At 42.8% G+C, this 18,516-nt stretch overlaps 1 protein-coding gene across 4 annotated transcripts in view; it reads right to left on the bottom strand.

Annotated features, from left to right (window-relative positions):
- Positions 1 to 16,166: 16,166 nt before the first annotated feature.
- GOLGA4 (golgin A4) overlaps positions 16,167 to 18,516 on the bottom strand; it is a 74,160-nt gene continuing 71,810 nt past the window's right edge. For all 4 annotated transcript variants that reach the window (XR_013927509.1, XR_013927510.1, XR_013927511.1 and 1 more), the window contains one exon: positions 16,167 to 16,911. The gene's annotated coding sequence lies outside the window, so the exon portion shown is untranslated. The remainder of the gene's footprint in view (positions 16,912 to 18,516) is intronic.

Here is an 18,516-nt window from a genome sequence, read left to right as displayed (position 1 = left end):
CGCGGGAGCGAAAGCGCTCGGGGGGGGGGGGAAATGAGACCTGGCCTTGCCGGCCGAAGTCCTTCGGGACTGGGAAAGAAGAGGCAACCTTCGCCGCTGAGTACAAGCTGAAAATAATTTCCGTAATATTTTAATAATGAGAGTATCTGAGAGCAACCCCAAAGACATGGTGCAAGGTGAGCCAGAGCAAAGGCAAGAGGACGGCCCCGCCGGGTGGCTGAGGCATGGGTGCCATGTCACCCTGCAGGAGAAGCGGGCGGTGGGTATGTGCTACAAACCCCTTGGGCACCCAGAGCCTGTCCCTCTTGCTCAGTAAAAAGCAATAAATTTTAGTACTCAGGATTCATGAGAAATGGTGTTTAGATCCCTCGTAGGGGTCAACACCAGGATCCTGGAGAAGAAATGCTCCTTCGGGGGTAACGGGGGTTGAGCATTCGTCGTTGTTAGCCCTGGCTTGGGCTGCTTCATCCCACGCTCTCCCCTCGCTGGGAGCCACGAGAACTCCGGTACTATGGGAACTGCTGCTCCTGGCGGGCCCCTGTGGGGACAGGCGCCCAGGACCGGTACTTCTCACGTACTGGTTGGTACGTGATGGTTGGTGGGGAGTTTGTTTCCCCAGGCAAGAGTGACGGATGGTGGGGCTGTTTGGAAGCTGGAGCGGGAAGTCGCTGCTGCAGGTTGCATCGCCTTTCAGTGCAGGAAGGCCCTCGGTGAAAGCTTGGTCATATTCTGCAAAGGGTTGGCACCAGGATGCACATTTGGGGAGGAGGGAATTTTGTTGCAAGCTGTTTCACGATAGCCACGGGGCTCTTTCAAAAGCGTAGCCTGTTCCTGCAGGGGAGCATCCTCATCGAGCAAGAGACTGTTATAAGCACATCCTTGAGCATCACCCCCAGAGCAAGCACCCTGGGGCCATATGGACACATTGCTGTTTAGAAACTGCCATTTTTGACATTGACCGTGATGCCAGAAAGTGGACATTAGTGTAGGAATATTCCAGGGACAAGTTTAACGCAGAAGTAATAACGACCTAATTTTGTGGTGAAAACAGATCAATGGAGGAAGAGAGGCTTCCAGTCATCAAGGTATTTTATACTAGCTGCATAAAGCCTACTGGTATAATTATTTAAAGCTCTTGTTCAAAGTGTCTTGTAAAAAGGTTGGGGTGGTGCAAGTCTTCTCTTCTTCATGTATGTCCAGGGTTATGGAGAAGTGACCATTTTCCAGTCTCAGATCTAAGTGGCACAGTATAAATCAATATCAAATAATGAGGAGAAATCCCTTATATGTATCTCTTTTAGTGTATGATCAAACTGAAAGGACTGATTTTCTCATTACAGCACCAAGTGAAAACAACAGGGCATTTACATCATATTAACAGGGAGATTTATAACATTTAATGAAAAGATTTTCACGGGGGGTTTATAACTGTGCAATCAACATGGATAAAAGTAATCTGATTCAGGCAGAAAGTCAATATGCCATGATTAAGCAAATTCCACAAATGACATGCAATCCCATTAGCACTACCAAGCCAAATTCTCTGCCTTTTGAAACCAGAAAGTGACGGGGCTTCTCAATTAATTACCCAGGCACCAAATGATGCTCAGACACCTCTCTGACAAAGCTAAAGGAAACGTGGGCTGACACGGTGGAGAGAGCGACGGGTTCATCCATCTCCAGAGGGAGGAGGGAAGCAAAGCGGCTGGATGAGGTGAGTGAAACACTTGTCTCTCACATCGTAGGGCGCTCTCGGGAGGACTTATTTCAACTAGAAGTGATACATAAGGAACTGTGTCAGTCCATAAAAAATTTCAGCTCTCCATTCTTGGCAAGGAAGACTATCCAGAGAAAGGCCAGGAACACCGCACTTCCATCCATTTCTTTCTTTTACTGTGCATCCAAATACTGAAGTCATCTCACAACATTTAATCCGATGGGAATTTTGTCAGTCTGAGCAGAAACAGAAACTGCCTGTCTTGATGGCATAGGTTTAGCTGATAAAATCCTGGTGTGCCATTTCCAGAAGCAATGGGAAGCACCCAACTGCAATGACAAGCATAGTAACTGCTAAGTGAATATGATGGCAAAAATCAGGGCTGAGAAACATACATTAAATGGTATGCCAATCCTCTGTGAAGGAACCATTCAAACTACAAAGAGCTGTATCTGTGTTTCTATATCCCTGCTCTTGCTGCTTGAACCTTGATGTTTGCATCATCTAAGGAGGCTCCATACCTGCACCATAGGGCTAATTTGTAGCTTATACCCACCTATATCAATTAAGCATTCAACTGGACTTTAACATGCTTTAGTTTTGGAAGGGCTCAGTCTCCAGATTAGTTTTTAAACTAGAAAAGTTATCTGTAGATTGAGGGCCGTCAGTGAAACAGCACCCTTGACAACATTTTTTAATTAATAACTTGAATTGTAGCACTCAGGAAAAAAAACAAAACAAAACAAAAAAACCCAAACAACACAGTAATGTTCTGACTGTGGAAAGAGGGGATCTCGTCAATGTCTACAACTACGTTAAGGTCAAGAGGATGAGGCCGGGCTCTTTTCAGTGGTGCCATCAACAAGACAAGGGGCAACGGGCACAAACTGAAATGCAAAAATTCCTTCTCAATGTGAGGAAGAACTCCTTTGCTCTGAGGGTGACCGAGCCCTGGCACAGGCTGCCCAGAGAGGCCGTGGGGTCTCCTTCTCTGGAGACATCCAAAACCCGCCTGGACGTGACTCTGTGCAGCCTGCTGTACGTGACCCTGCTTGAGCAAGGGGTTGGTCTAGGTGGTCTCCAGAGGTCCCCTCCAGCCCCGACCATTCTGTGATCTGTAAAACAAACGCCCCCCTGCCCACGCTGCGTACGGACTCAGCTGTGCACAGACTGGGTTCACCCAGACTGTTAACAGGCAGTTTCCCTCCTGGAGGCTTCTCCTCACCAAATGCTGCTTTGCACATGATTTTTTATTTGTTTTATATACATATATATAAGTATATACACACCCCCACACACATAAAATTTTTCTCCAGTGCTGCACCTATTGAACTCAGTACCATTCTCTTTATTTTTACCAACACATTACTGAATGTTAATACACTGCTTTTTGGTATGCTAATCATTTGCCTTTCCTTGCACTTGTATCGGAGTGGTGCTGTGGCATTCCCGTGGTATTATTGTGGTTGAGGTTTTACTGTCTGTTTTAAGCCAGCTATATCCACAAGTAACTCTGCACCTTCACTGACTTCCCACATGCCCCCACAACTTACAAGTACAGTTGCTGTAAGGTTATTTGCCCATCTTTTTTGAATCCTAGCTGGTCAGGTGTGGATTTCTCTAATCTGCTCCCAGCTCCCTCCTGCTCACTCGCTCTCAGCCACAGCTGAGGAGAGGCTACATCCCCTTCTCCCACCCCAGCATCCATCAGTAGGGACGTACTAATGATGGGAAGTCATCTCATAAGCTCATTAGCAGAAAGGCTGCTGCCTCTCCCCATCGTTATCCACAAGTTTATGTCATTACGTGCTTAGCAAAGAGGTTTTAAGTGAATTTGTGTTAAGGTTTTCCCATTGCAGCTGTGAGACTTGCTGATTTTCCACGTGCATTCTCTGTACAAGGAGATCTGTAACTGTGTTTGTAAATCAGGTCTTGATGATAATGCTGCAATTTCTTTTTAGTCAGTTCCCACAGACGCTGTGTGGTTTAATCCACCTCCAGACCCAGCTGTAAGGAGCTCAGGAGATCGAAATTCTTTAGTCCTTCAGCGGATGAGATGTTTTCCAGACATATTGTTGTAGCTCTTCTTGCCTACCAGGTAAAGAGCATCCTCTTCAATTCCTTTCCCGCTGTGGCTTCATGCAAAAGATGATTGTGGTTGCCTCCCCCATGAGGGGGAGAGAAAAGCACTGCCACCTTTCAGTGCACTGTAAGGTGAATAGAAAAGACTTGTCTTTCCTCCTTTCTTTGCAAGCCCTCATCACTGCTGAAGCTGTCAGAAAGAAGGCTGTTGCTTTGTAAAAAGTACATAAAAGGAGTAACTACAAAAGGCCAAAGTATTTTATATATATATATATATATAAATGATTAATGGCACATATTTTGGATAAAGAAGGGGCTCCCTGCATTCACTTGCCTACCAGAGAATGAGGTAGGAAATGGATTGGCAGGGACGGAGATCTGTCTTTCCAAAACGACTACAGTCACACTGAAAGGAGCCGCCTGCATTTCAGCTTGTACCATTTCAGCCTGTCAGGCATCAAATCACTCGCAGCACCCAGACTTCCTGGCAAATCTAGACTGTGATTGTCATGGCACAAACTGTACCATCCTACGTTACTCCCATGACATTAAGGAGATGTCACCCTCAATTTTTGCATCAAACGCAAGATGAATTACTTTTACTAGGTAACATGTCCAGGTTGAGTTCCCACTGGAAAACTGAACGAGGTGCCTATGCTGATCTCCTCACATAACATACGCATTTAATTCCTACCAGTCTGCTCTTCCATTTGGCTGTAGCTGGTCCTCCAGCTGGAGTAAATGGAGAAGAAAGAATTTTTTTCTCTTGCTGGTCCTGGTATTTGCTGCTGTCACCTCTTCAGCCACTGACTCTTACCTTTCTCATAACGCTCCGCAAGTTTTCCAAACAGACTGAGAATCCAGAAAGTTTTATCTGGATGGAAGACGGAGCCAATGCAACCCCTAGGTGAAACAGAAGCTGATGATTTAATAAAAAATCACCTTCTCATAACGATAGCTAAAGAATAGAGTGGAAGGCTAGAGTTTTCAGAGCCTCACATGCAAAAATCAATTGTCCCTTTTTTTGTCTTTAAGGGATTTCTTTTCTTAAACTGTACTGTTTCAGCAGCAATCCAGTTTATTTCACGATCCAGCCTCACCACTGAGCTACCCCCTTAAAAACTATGCATTAACATGGCACTTAAACACTTGCCCTGGCTTTCAGTGTTGGGATATATTTCAGCCTGATTTATGGTCAATTTTTGCCCAAATGAAATCGCATCACTTAATGTAAAATGTATTTATAAAACATTTATTATACACTGTATACCAGTAACTGAAGGAATTTATCTGAGCCAAGGAAAAAGGAAAACAAATCCATCAGGTAAGTTTTTCTGATTTGATAAAGGGTTTGGGTTTGGGGTTTTTTTGTTCCTTTCTTTAGTACATCCAGATTTCTGCATTTTCATAGACATGGAGAAGACCCCTGCTCAGAAGTCTCTATTCAGCTATGCTATGTGCTTCATAAAGTACACGCTTAAATCTGAGTGCATGCTTGTGCTTTATTGACCTAAGAGGACCTGAACAGCAGACCTGAAGCCAAGCACGTGTTTAGGGTGAGCCAGGACTCAGGCTATCTTTCGGATAACTGCTAACCGCACGCAGTGGCCACATTTTGTGTCTTTCATGCTTCCTGACAGCTGTCGTATGTTTGCTTGCATGTGGTTAGAATTACAACCTTGCTGTACATACTCATATACCAGATATTTAAAATGTACACACACGTGTTGCAAACCAAACGCACAGAGGCTTCTTTGGAAATGCTCTTGGCTCACGCGTTGGTCTCACTACCAGGCCTGTCACTGTCCAGTTTTATTCCACACTGACAAAGGTGAGATCATATGTTTACTTACTCTGAGTTGATCGAACCTCGTTACCACAGCCCAGGGATCCATGGGTCAAAAATACGATCATAACAAGAGGAGGTACACCTTTATTTGGCAATATACTGCAGTCAAATCCTCTATGTGCTTTTTCTTTTGATGTATATATGTTATAAGGAAGACCAGTGGATAAAAATGCATAGATCCAAAACCAAGCCCTGTGGCACTATATTCCAAAAGCACATAGGTGAGTCAGGCAGTTACCCCTAACATAGCTGCACCAGCCCCACAAGGCCTCTTTTAAGCAAAACGATGAAGAAATTCTGTTTCCTTCATGTCCACTGAGAGATGTCCATCAGGATCACTTCAAGGAAGGGGACAGGTTATCAAGGTACAAGAGATATGGTTAAGGGAAAGGGAAGCTCCACCAGTGGACAATGCAGAGCATCTGGAGCTGGGCTTTCAGAAACAGTCAAAAGACAAAACCCCTCTCTCATCTGTGACTACAGAGAAACTCCAGAAATACTAACTGCACTACACCAGGGCAAGCCTTTGTCAGTACCTCCTAAACAACCACTGAAATGCAACCAAAATGTGATAGCCCTAAACTGTAACTCGTGGTTATCCCCATACTCGAGGAGGTTGATAGGCTGTTACTTGCGCTCACTTGCTGGCACTGTCTCAGTCTTGTCTAACGATGTTTCTTGGCTAACTAGCCAGCTCTCACCCATGGCTGGGTTTTAAACCCAGACTAGATGAGACTGTTGAATGTATCGTGCAAGTCGGAGCAAAATGTGTCGCTAGCTCTCAAAAGGCTTTGCCCCAGCCTTTAGCTTTTCTCCATAATCTTCATCGTAACCTCACAGTGATTATAAGGAAAGGAGGTGAATGCTGAAATTGTGACTTTTCACATAAAAGCTCTTTTTCCCAGAAGGCTACCTCTTTACTGCTAGCCCTGAGGCTTCTGGGGCTACCTGGAGAAATACATCAAAGAAATGATAAATTAAATCCCCCTACTGATTACTGTTCTTTGTCCAGCATCAGGAGGGGATTAGATCTGCCGCAAAACCTGCAGTTTCCATATCAGCCGAAGGCTGATAGGAATTTGGGTATCTGACACAGAGACACAATGGATCCTTATCACAGTTTTTTTAAGTAGTTTAGCCCTATCCCCAGTCTGTAGCTGAGCTGCAAAGCACCGACAGCTCTTTCCTTTTCTCCTAGAGGACCCTCAGGACAACGGGGCAGTCTCATAAGGAGAACCAACGTGCTGCAACATTGCAGTGAAAAGGATCAACTGTAAGCAGAATTCTGCAAGCATCACCTCCCATGCAAAAATCCCACTGATTTCAACCTGCACATTCCAAGTGCTAAGCACAGCTGGAGTCTACGGTTCCCCAGGGCGGGAAAAGCCACGCTGCACACGCTGCAGCTGTATTCTAGCAACGCTATCACAGCAGCTCACAGACTGCTGCTTCACAGAGAGCTAAGCCTTCCAACTAGCTGCACTGTGGCCATGCTCAAAGGACTAGCTGATGATGAGACCTGCAAAACAAACAAATATTATAACCCAGGACCTACCCTATTTTCAGAAATCGTTTTAAATCTAAGTGGAAGTAACCAGACTTAAAGATGACACCAACTTACGTGCCATTAAATTTGTGTGTCTTATTTTTCTATAAAATTACAGCTCAAGACAAAGACATTAGGTATATAATTATAGAGAGACAGTTCATTTTCTCCTCCATTTGGTTTTCACTTTTTAGTGAACCTCCAGGGATAGAGGTCCTTTGCAACAGCCTGGACCAAACCACAAAAACCCAGGGAAGGGCTACCAGAAGCTTTAATGGATCTGGACTGTTTAGAAGTTTTTAAGGCAAATGCAAGTTGATTTTGTCTCATTTATCTCATTTCACTGCACCAAAACCAAATTCACAAGTGGAAAAATCTGTGCTAGATACGAGAAAGTCACAAAATACTGGCCACAGGGTGGATCCTGTGATCCACCATTTTCCTACAGGATCCTAAATCTCACTGATTTATACATCAAAGTGGTGTGTCGAATTTCCTTGTTAGCCTCCATTTCTAAGTCTATTAGTCTGAGATTGGGGTGGTCATGCAAGCTTTGGCCACTGTCAAAAGGTCCAGTTTATACCGCAGCTTTCAAACGTTTTGCTTGGCATTCCTGGCACATCTGCTTTCCATTAGCCAGCCACTCAATGTTTATTATTCCACATGTTAACTATCATACACTCCTTGTGTGAAAAGTTCAGGTGAACAATAACCTATTTATCATCTTTGAGAGATCCAAACCTGTCCTCCCCACACAGAAAAGGCACTTTTTGCACGGGCACTCCAAGCTTGAGCCCTTAACAAAATAATCTGGGATACACAGGACCCTTCTGTGACCCAGTTATTTCTGAATTGTCTACTATACTATGGTTTTATTTGGGGTGTGCTGCACATACACGGTAGTTCTGAAAAGTAAACTGTGGGACCACATAGGACTTGTTATCGGCATGAGATATGCCAGAAGCAGCAGAGTTACCCAGCTTAATAATGTGAAAAACACTGAATTTGAGCATCCAGATAGCAAGACAGATGCTGTGTTGATGCCAGCGACTTTAAAAAAACCCAAACAACAAAAAAATCAAAAAACATTCCAAACCCCTCAAACCCCCCACACCCTGGGACAAAATTTTTTGCAGGTGTAATTCAACTGAAATCAGCAGAATTAAGGCAAGGAATTTGCAATTCCCAGAGTGGTATTCGCTACGAATAACATGAAGAGAGAAACACAGCAGTTGTGATAACACAGCAGGCTCTCTTGTTTATGAGCGACATAATTCACACACCTCAGCAACTGGCCCTGGTATAAGAGAGGTTCTGGGAGGAATTTGGCAGTAACAAGCCTGTCATCCCACAGACCAGCAAGAAAATACTACAGATTGGGAGGTTGACGTGACACAGTTTCGTGGTTCACCTGCTGATTTCTACTGAGTCACTTCTAGCATCACCCTATTAAAACCAAGTTGCACACTCTTAGCCCTCTCGCTCAGGTGATGGGGACTGACCAGGTGGCACTAGCAATGCTAGAAAAGGCTTGGGATATCTTCCAGAATGGAGACGGTGACTGTAGTGCCCAAGCTGTGAGACTGGGGTTTTGGTAGAGGCTCCTCTGTAAGAAATGAATAGTCCAAGCTCAACCTCATCTCCGATTTCAGAGAAGAGCAGAACCTTTGGAAAGAAATGAAGGAGTAGGTGATGCTTCCCTACCCTCCTCGGGAGTGCTTACAGAGCTGCATGTCCCAGGTGAAAGCAAGCCATGCCCCTGTCCTCAGCAACATCACCAACAAAACTGGGACCACGCTGGTGGGACCAGTCACAGCATGCATGAAATCAGGTGAGATGTTTAATTACCTTGCCTTCCCTGACACATGATAAGTTAGTCCAGGCATCCCAGTGCGATACATTAAACAAACTATGCTCACAATTAGTTGACAGCAGCAGTGACATGAGATATTAAGCGAAGTTTAATTGTCACCTTGTCAAAAGGGCATGAACTGAAGTTATTTTTACCTCCTTTTGTCCACTGTGTTTATTTGATTCCCTAACTATAGTATGCCATTACTGCAGCCACAAAGGGCTTTTTGAAAACCATCAGGATCCCGCTGAAGGATGTCTATAACAATACATAAATTGACTTCTATTTTGAGTCAATATTAAGAGTTTATCTAAAGTAAACATTAATTCCATCTTCTCTATAGTCAGCATCCCTCCCAGAAATACACACTGTTATTCTGAACCTAAAAATAAGCTAGTGACTTCATGCATTGGCCACTTATGCTCAGTCTTACCACCCTATATAAAACAAGCAGAGAACCCATGCTGTCCCTGAAAGTCACCCCCACCTTCTGCCTCTTTAAAAACTTATTTCCACGGAGACCCTGATGCACAAGCCCTGGCAAGGGACAGCAAAGACAAATAAACTGAAACACTTAAGAAATGATTGCACATACCAAAAAAAAAAAAAAAATAAAAATCGCAGCATATAGAAGAGGGGCTGAGCAGACCATCTGTACAAGGTGACGCTGCTGCCACCCGGCAGCGCTGTGCCACGCAGCGCTCCTGCCCAGAGGATGCTGCTGGCTCCGCCAGAACTTCTGGCTCACCCTGCCAGCTTATCGAGGTATCCACGTGCCCCCCATCCAGGAGGCGCAAGGCTCAGTCCAGCTCTCCAAGCAAAAAGGCTGTCTCTAATCACTAAACTTGTTTTTTTAAAAGGTGGTTTGGTTTCACACCACCACAAGTAACTTAAGGCAGGATTATCTGCCCGTGCTTGAAAGCCTGAACACAGCTGGTCCTACACATGGCCATGCGCAGCAATGCCACACAGCAACCACGCGCCTCCTTGTAAGGCCTTCTTCATGCTGGCCTTGCCAAGAGAGCATTCTCCCCTCTTCTTCTATTACTGTGTTAAGCAAGTAACAGTAAAAAAAAACCAAACCCAAACATTAAAACCCCCTACAGCTGTCAGTCAGACAGGCCCACAGAGAAAGGCACGGCCCCATTCCCAGGACTGGCACAGCAGTTCTGTGTTTACGCACCGGCTGAACAAGGAGAGTTCTGTAAGACCAGCACAACTTCCACAGTATTTTTAGGTAGCATGGGGATATCCTCATCCTGAGGAAAAGTACAGGCAACCGGGATCTCTCCTGCTCGCCCTGTGTTTATAGCAACTTTTCCCTGGTCCATTCTAGAAGTGAGGTCCTACCACGGCAGAACCTGCGTAAAATACTGAGACACTCTGCTTCACCTGAAACTGTGTAACACCCTGAGAATCATCACCTCCTGAACGTGCTACCCGAAGCTGAGGGGGAAAAACCCCACTCTTAACTAAGCCAGACATCTCCTGTACTGAATTTGTGGTTGGATCAGGTTTGAATTCAGTGAGTAACAGCACTGGAATCTGGGGGCTGGAGCATGCTGTGCTTGAAATAATGAGCAGATAACTGGCCATGGCTGCAGGGCTTCAAGGTGAGGACAGTCTCTTTCCATGTGTAAACACTTTTCAGGGAAGTCAAAGCTGGAATTCAGTGTGAAAAGCAAAACATTCACTCTCTGAAGATAGCTCAGCCTATTACTATTCTCAATACTGTAAAGAAAGACAAGGAAGACTCTAGTCTTTCACCTCTTCCCTCCTCTCTCTTTTTTCTCTCTCTCTCTTTTTTTTTTTTTTTTTTTTTTTTTGCCACTTGTTAAAATTCTAAAAGAACCATATAGCTCTGCTCCTAGCCTAGGCTATGAGGAAGGGAAATAACCTCCATTATTTTTAAGGCATACTACTCTGTATATTATAAGCCCTAGACAGCCATCACAACAACATACACCAGTAAGAATCGTTGCATTGGCTATGTCTTGGTTTTGTGTTGTTTGCAATTTATCTATTTCAAGCTTTTAAACCATCTCCGGTGGGCTTTTTCACTTCCAGGCCTAGGGAAGCACCACCCGTTTTGTTAAGGGATAAAGGAAAGCCTATCATTTTCAATCCTGCAATTCATTTCCAGAAAAATTTGCTGCATCAGCAAGGACGATAATTTGGTAGGATCCATAAAGATATATATAGATGCATAAGTGAACCAGAATATCCAGTTACACTAACACAGGATATTCCATTCCAGCAATTCTCACGTCTTGGAGCACACAATCCCATGGCCAGTGGGGAGGTCTGCTTCTGGCCAGCTTGTGCCTGCTCACGGCCGATGGCTTCTACCCCCTCCCACAATGGGTGATCAGCTGCGAGAGCAGCCACAGCGTTGGTCAGAGACACAGCCAACGTGGTAAACTCAGAACTTCAGCACAAAGCCAGAAATATATTTAATACTTCTCATCTGATCTGCCATGATGAATCTTAAATCTCAAATAACTACTCTGTACCTACTTCTTTCCTCATTTAGATACTCATTCTTAGTTTCCCATTTCAGCTGTTTCTCCAGAGCTTGTGGCTTGAGTGAGAAAGACTGGCAGGACTCGGCAGAACCAGGAACTTACAGTTCAGGAACCACAGAGCTTATGTCATGTTGGCTGCACAGAGAGAAGCCTGTTCTAAATTCGTACGTGCTGTTTGTTTGATCATTTTGATTAATTTGCAAAAGATATACTACCGCCTCATCCAAGTTAGAAAATGTCTAAGTGTTTCCCCTGCTCCAATAAAGCTGGACGATGCTTAATGCAGCTAAATTCAACAGCTATTTTTCTTGCAGACATCAGCACTATAACAAGTAGGAATCACAGATCTAAACAAGAAGGCTAAATACTTTCTTGGACCACTGAAGTTTCCAAAATATAAACAGTGGCAAAGATTACAGCATACACTCTGCTATTCATCCCTTTTCCTTTCGGTGAAGTTAAATGCTTACAGAAATGCTGGAAATTCAAGCCTTCCAGCCACAAAGAGAGGCTGGTACAGCTCAGCAGGCAGAGATGTCTGTGCCGCAGGTGTGCCAACCTGCTCCGACATCAGCCCCCAGGGTGCCCCCCACACCCTGGTCCTGCTCAGCCCCCAGGGCCGCGCGGGCCTTGGTCTCTGTACCTGCCAAACCAAAGCGGATCTGCTCACAGCAAGGCACCTCATTAGAAACCCACCACCTCATCCTTTTGCCCAAGGGCCCCCAGGTGATGACGTGACCTGGGCTGTTCTGGAAGCTGCAACCAAGAGAGGCACGTCAAGTGTTAGAGCAGATGTCTGCACCGCACCTGTACCTCCATCGCTGCCCACTGCTGCACCGTGATGTGCACGCAGGGCCGTCAGGTAACACGGTGTTACCGCGGGCTTAATCACTGCTCCTCTGAAATGTCACCTGGTATTAAGCGGCAACTGCATGACATAATAGCTGTCACGGTTCTACAACTGAAAAAATCTCGAAGACATGTTACTTGGAGTCAACATGCCTTCGAGATCACTGTAACACATCGGAGAAATGAACTCAGTGTTAACAAAGGAAGACTAGAACTGGTGTAACCTGGAGCCTGTGAGAGAAGAAAGCATTAAAGGTGGCATCTCCTAGATCACAGACACAATGTGCAGTAACATGCAACTTCATGCCTACTTCTGTTCTAGCATCTCTAGTTTGCAACATTATGAATATACACAACCAAATAAGAGTCTGAAAATCCCACGCTAGCAATGCTTTTGAAGACCAGTGTCTAGGAACAGCCGTGAGGATTCTTATATAGCTGCGTCTGGATATTCCACGCACTGAGGAGAGGCTGCCAGTTTTTGATCATCCTGATGTGCAAATGAAAACCAAATTTCTCTATTTAACAAACTCCATAGAGGAAAAATAAATATTTTCTGTAGCACACATGGATGGACAGTAAGATTGTATGCAAGACTTACAAAATGAAATCAATCATCTCAGTATTCACCCTACTTTTCGGAGAATCTGGAATCCTTATTTTAGAGGAGAGAACCAGATGCCACTTACTATGTAGGAGAGAAAACACATTTTAGTATAGCTTACAGAAAGAGGGACCATAAATGGCAGAACTGGAAGTTGGATGGATTTACAGATAACGTTTCATAAAATGTTTGACCTAGTATGTTGCCAATAAACATCAGCATAGACACTGAAATAATACAGGTATTTTTCATTTAAATTCACAATGTTTAATCCTTAGGACACTAGAGAACGCTTGATAAACATCTGAAGTCTTATCTTTATAAATATATCCACACTTTTTTTCTATGCATGTGTGTATGAGTCCATAAAATGATAAATACGATGTACACTGCATCTCAGACTAGGGGAAAGTTCAACATAAGACAGTCCAAATAAAAGATGCTGCTGCAAAAGAATGTAACAATCCGATCTGAACAAGCTTGGGATCCTCTAACCTTTGCTAAAAAGGCAGCCAAAACGTTGACACAGCCTTTGGCTTTTAGCTACATGTGTCTAAACAAGGCTATTTTATAATCAGAAATATTTGTGGCCTGGAGTGTATTAGTTTATAGTCACACTGGCACTACTTGCGTTATTCTATGACACTCCAACAACAAAAATCACTAGTCAAAGTGAAACTTTCATTTTCCTGCTCTCACTCTAACTAATTTCCTTTATTTAAACTCTAAAACAGTGTCTTATTTATATATTCTCTTTAAAAAAAAATCTAGCAGCAGTTAAAATTTCAGTCTGACAAAACTCTTGTACTTAACACACTTTCCCATTATGTTAAGGAATAGTTATGTGATTGCCTATGAGTTATATATGGAAGAGAAAAAATACAATTTTTTCAAAATGTGAATTTGGGGAGTGGTTATCTGATTTTAGCTTAAAATAAAGAATCAAAGATAACTCTATAATCCCCCTTGCATTCTTTTTTAGGTCACTTAAGGGAAAAAAAAATACTTACTCCATCCAATGTTGTATAAGTATTACACAGATTATTCCAGTTTGCTCTGCTGCACTTAGGTCACGCTTGACAAAGTACAGTCTGTAAATAGTATCTTTCATGGAGAGGGAAAAGAACAAAACCAGAAAACGTGAAAAATAGCCTATTTGTGAGGACAAGAGAACTGTAAGCAATCATAGTGATACTGTCAAAATAACAGATCCCTGTATTTAATTTCCCAAAGCCTAAGACAACATATACCATACGTGGAAACCTGAAACTCAAATCATGTTTTAGATTGCTGTAATGACAGTGATAGCAAAATCCTACAAATCCTCAGCCAGGCACAAAAGGAACATGCATTTTTCAGAGCCAAATGCACCCATGTCAAGTCTGGTCCAGGCTGCGGCTGTGTCAGGCAGCACGCCGGAGGATGCCATCCTGCTCCGCAACAGAAGTAAAGAGGTCTCGTAAGTGAAACCATTACGAAGAGTATCGGTCTTTTAAACCAAATACAATACATTTGATGTTTGATAAATGGAAAGAGCTCAGAAAAAAACCCACTTAAACCCTCCCAAAGCTACAAATAATAAAGCAGCAAAAAAATGGCAAGATTTTGCCAGAGACAAGGCAGTGGGAAATAAAGATGTAACTCTGGACCCTTAACTATCAAAGGCAAGCCATGTCCCTTCAGATCATGAGCAGTAATTTAAAACCAGATGTATTCTTGAGACAGCTAGCAGCCAGAATCGACCTCAGAGCACTCAAATTGTTGCACCTTCTCCCAGCTTCATTAGAATACAAAACTGCACAAAAAAAAAAATCAGTTTTATTTCTTTTCCTGATGACAAAAAAGGTGAATCCCAGCCCATTTGGGACCCCTCCACCCAACCCGCCCCTGCCCTCCACCCCAAAAAAATACCCCAAAACCAAAACAAAACCCAACGGTATCAAACATCCTACATGTCACTGGCGTGTACTTATTGTTTTGGACTCACAAATATTAGGCTGCTCTCTGTGCCCTGACCTGAGGGTAAACTAACTGGACAGGACATGGAAAACTACTGGACATGACAAGCGAAATAGCTGAACTTGACAGGGAACAGTCTGAGAAGCTGATAAAAAGGGCAGTGTTGTTTATGAGGAATTGCTGGATCTAACAGGTGGTTATGGGGGAAAGATTGGCAGTTATGGGAGAGTTATGCAGAAAAGGCTGAACTCCATAGGTGATCAGAAGTGAATACTGGGGATGCAGAGTCTTGAAATGCCAACAACGTTGAGGTAATCGCAAATATCACAGGAGGAAGCTAAGATTATCTAGACAACTGTGTGAGAAATACTGAAATTGGGTACACAGAAATAGAAAATTCTGGGTAGTGCCCTTGGGCACAAGAGCTGAAGCTGGACAACAAATCAAATCTGTCACTCTGGACCACTGCACACAAGCCAAACCTGCTTCTGCAGTCAGGAGAACCCCCTATTATCCTTGGCTAACAGGACAGCACCCAGAGGAACAGACTGAGCATCCTTGTAGCAGGATGAAGGCTCTAGGCTTGACATTATCTGCAACTAACACCTCCTAACAGTACGCAGAAGAATCTTTCAGGCAGGCAGTATATTTAGGCAGCCTGCTTATGTTCAGAGAAGAGCTATTCAGAGGATTGCTGCTCCTATAGAACTTCTAAAACTTACCTTCATGGAGGACTGATCACCTTGAACCATCCTGGCAAATGAGCACATGCAGTACAGATGACAGTTATTGATAAATATCAAAGTAGGTGGAGAATGAGTTCAGTTCATCCATACTTGCATATCGCTTCAGAGGAACACAACTTACATGCCAAAATGACCAGGCAGGCATTACTTAAAAGAACAAAAATAGATAATTCAAAACTTTTACAAAGCAAACTTCCCTACTCGCTATATTCTCACACCAGCTTTTCAGCTCACCATGTGTCTGTTCCACAGGTTGTGACCACTTGAAAATTTGAAGGTCTCCACTGACTTCTTACAGTTCAATGTACCCGAATAACTCTTCTTATGAGAGGGATTTCAGCCTGGAAATTTCTCAGCAAAGGATGTCTCAAACAGGAATAAGAACAAAACCGGTGGATCCGTTCAAAAGAAAAAGTCACCCCAAGGAAGTTCCAAAATTATACAGTAAATAAACTTTATTTCATCTCAGCTCTTGTCAGATTAGTCCTGTCAACAGTCACAGATCAGCATATGATACAGTTATGTATTAAGTATTTACAATTTACAGTAACGTACTTTTTATCCAGAAAATATAAGTACAAAAGCTAGGAGTAAACAAATGAGGTACTGCAATTTGGATTTATTGTAGGCAAAAGCATATAGAAGTGACCTTTAGCAAACAATCGTAAGATCAGATTGGGAAAGAGTAGTCATCAAGAGTGCCTAGTTCATCAGGAAAATCACCTCAACCGCTACCCATCCAAAAATGTATTGCACAATTCATTCAAAAATAAAAAAATAAATAGAAGAAACAAACCATTTATTTCAACTCTTAAAAAACACCCAGTAAAGCCTGTATAGCGATACAGTAGTGGGCAATTCCTTCCTAGGATAAAGTCTTTTCTCTCCTTTAAAAAAATAACCTTTAACACAAAATAGAAGACAGTGTTCAATAGAAGAGAAAAAAAGACTCATCACCAAATAACCCCTGATTAGCGTTTCTTGTCAAGGCAGTTTTATCTATATTCATGGTCCAAAGGTGTCACTGAGTTTTGGTTCTTGCTATTCCATTTGTGACCGTGAATAATAGCTTTTCTTCTTGTCCCTTCTCAAGGGACGACAACAGAGATATAAACATACTTCTAAGCAGCAGTGTCATGAGACATTCTCATCGCAATTTCTTCAAGATGGTCGTAGCCATGACTGGAAGAAGGAAAAGTTAGAACAAATGAACAAATGTGACATTATTGAGAGCAACTTAGAAGCATTTAATATTAAAATCATGACGACATTACTGTTTATTGATAGGAATAGGAGATGGAGAATTTCAGCTAAGTCAAATTGCCAAATTATTAACTGATCTTGAGCAAGTAATTCCATTCCAGTATCTGCAAAACAGTTGAGAAACTGTGATGAAAATAAAATAATCTGTACAAAAACAGTCCAGAGTCTCACTGGAAATAGACAGTCTACCATACTGTTGCATCTTAACCCAATGAAAAACAACAATGTCCTCTCTGCCTGAGGCTTATCATCAAAATTGAAACGATGAAGTAAAATTCTGGGGCTAGCAAAAAGCCTCCTCTAGCAGGCAAATACTTACTGCTTTGAAGCTAGCATAATCTAAATTTCTCAGTTATATACATGCAAGAATATTATCCCATTTGCTGACTATCTACTGACATAAGTCACCAAAAATATTTGGGATACAGTAAGAAACTACAATCCAATAATGAAGTCTGAGGTTTCCATACATATTAGCTTAAGTTATGAAAGTGTAACAGGAAACAGCTGACATTAGGGTCAAAATCAAGCCCTTCTGTGATATGTTTCAAATGCAGCTGAGAACACCTGAACTTTTTACACGAGCACTACAGACAGCATGACGCAAACTTAAGTTCCAAACATGCTTTCTGCAACAGTGTTGTAAATAGCTTTGCCCTATCATTACCAACAGTTCACTTATTTTGAACAGAGGGCTAGAAAAAACAGTTGCTGATTTTGTCAAGAAGTGATCAAGGCTAGGAGGCAAACAGTCCAAACTCTATTGCGCTTTAAGTGCAATAAAGTGCATCCGCTATTGTATTCAAAAGTTCAAAAGAACACAAAATCAAGTGGAAACCATGACTGCTTGCTAAGATGAGGAGATTTTTTCTTTTGAAACAGATATTATTCTGTACTGAAGGCTAAATTTGCATGGCTGCAAGAGAGAAAGATAGCCTGTCTACTGCATCGTGATAACCGGCAATGGAAACCACCGCAGTTAATCCATTTTGCTCCATCTTGCCCCAGCAGTCATGCGTGCCGACCGCAAGGCATTTCAGCTGACAGACAGCGATTGCTTAACACCCCCTGAATCGCTTCCCAGCAACTGTGCAAAGGTTTCCAGTTGCAAAGTAGGAAAAGGAAAGCTGGGCTGACCTTACCCCTGTAGAATTCATCTGAAGAGTTTATTAAATATCATGCACCACTAATGACTCAAATTATCAAGTTTTTTATAAACTTCTCAAGTTTTACCTTTGTATTTCCACAGCCCTCCTCTCTCAACTGCTGTTGCTCGTGTGTTGCTTGTTTAGCTCTGCTAGTCTGATGCAACCTGCATTTTTAGGCCTAAATCAGCTGTTTCTTTTCCGTAACGCTACAAATAGCGTTACAGATTCATAATGGAAGTAGCTTAATAAAACCTGAAAAAGCACACAATAAACTGAGTGCGTAAAGCTCCCCACATTTTTCTTCCTGATCTCTCTGCTCTAGCTTCTCTTGATACCACATACTATGATTTGGAAAGGTACTGATGTTTAAATGCAA

Source organism: Falco punctatus (assembly GCF_963210335.1).
Source record: "Falco punctatus genome assembly, chromosome: 4".
NCBI lineage: Eukaryota > Metazoa > Chordata > Aves > Falconiformes > Falconidae > Falco > Falco punctatus.
Note: the sequence above shows the minus strand (reverse complement) of the source record. Positions and strands in the feature narration are given on the sequence as shown.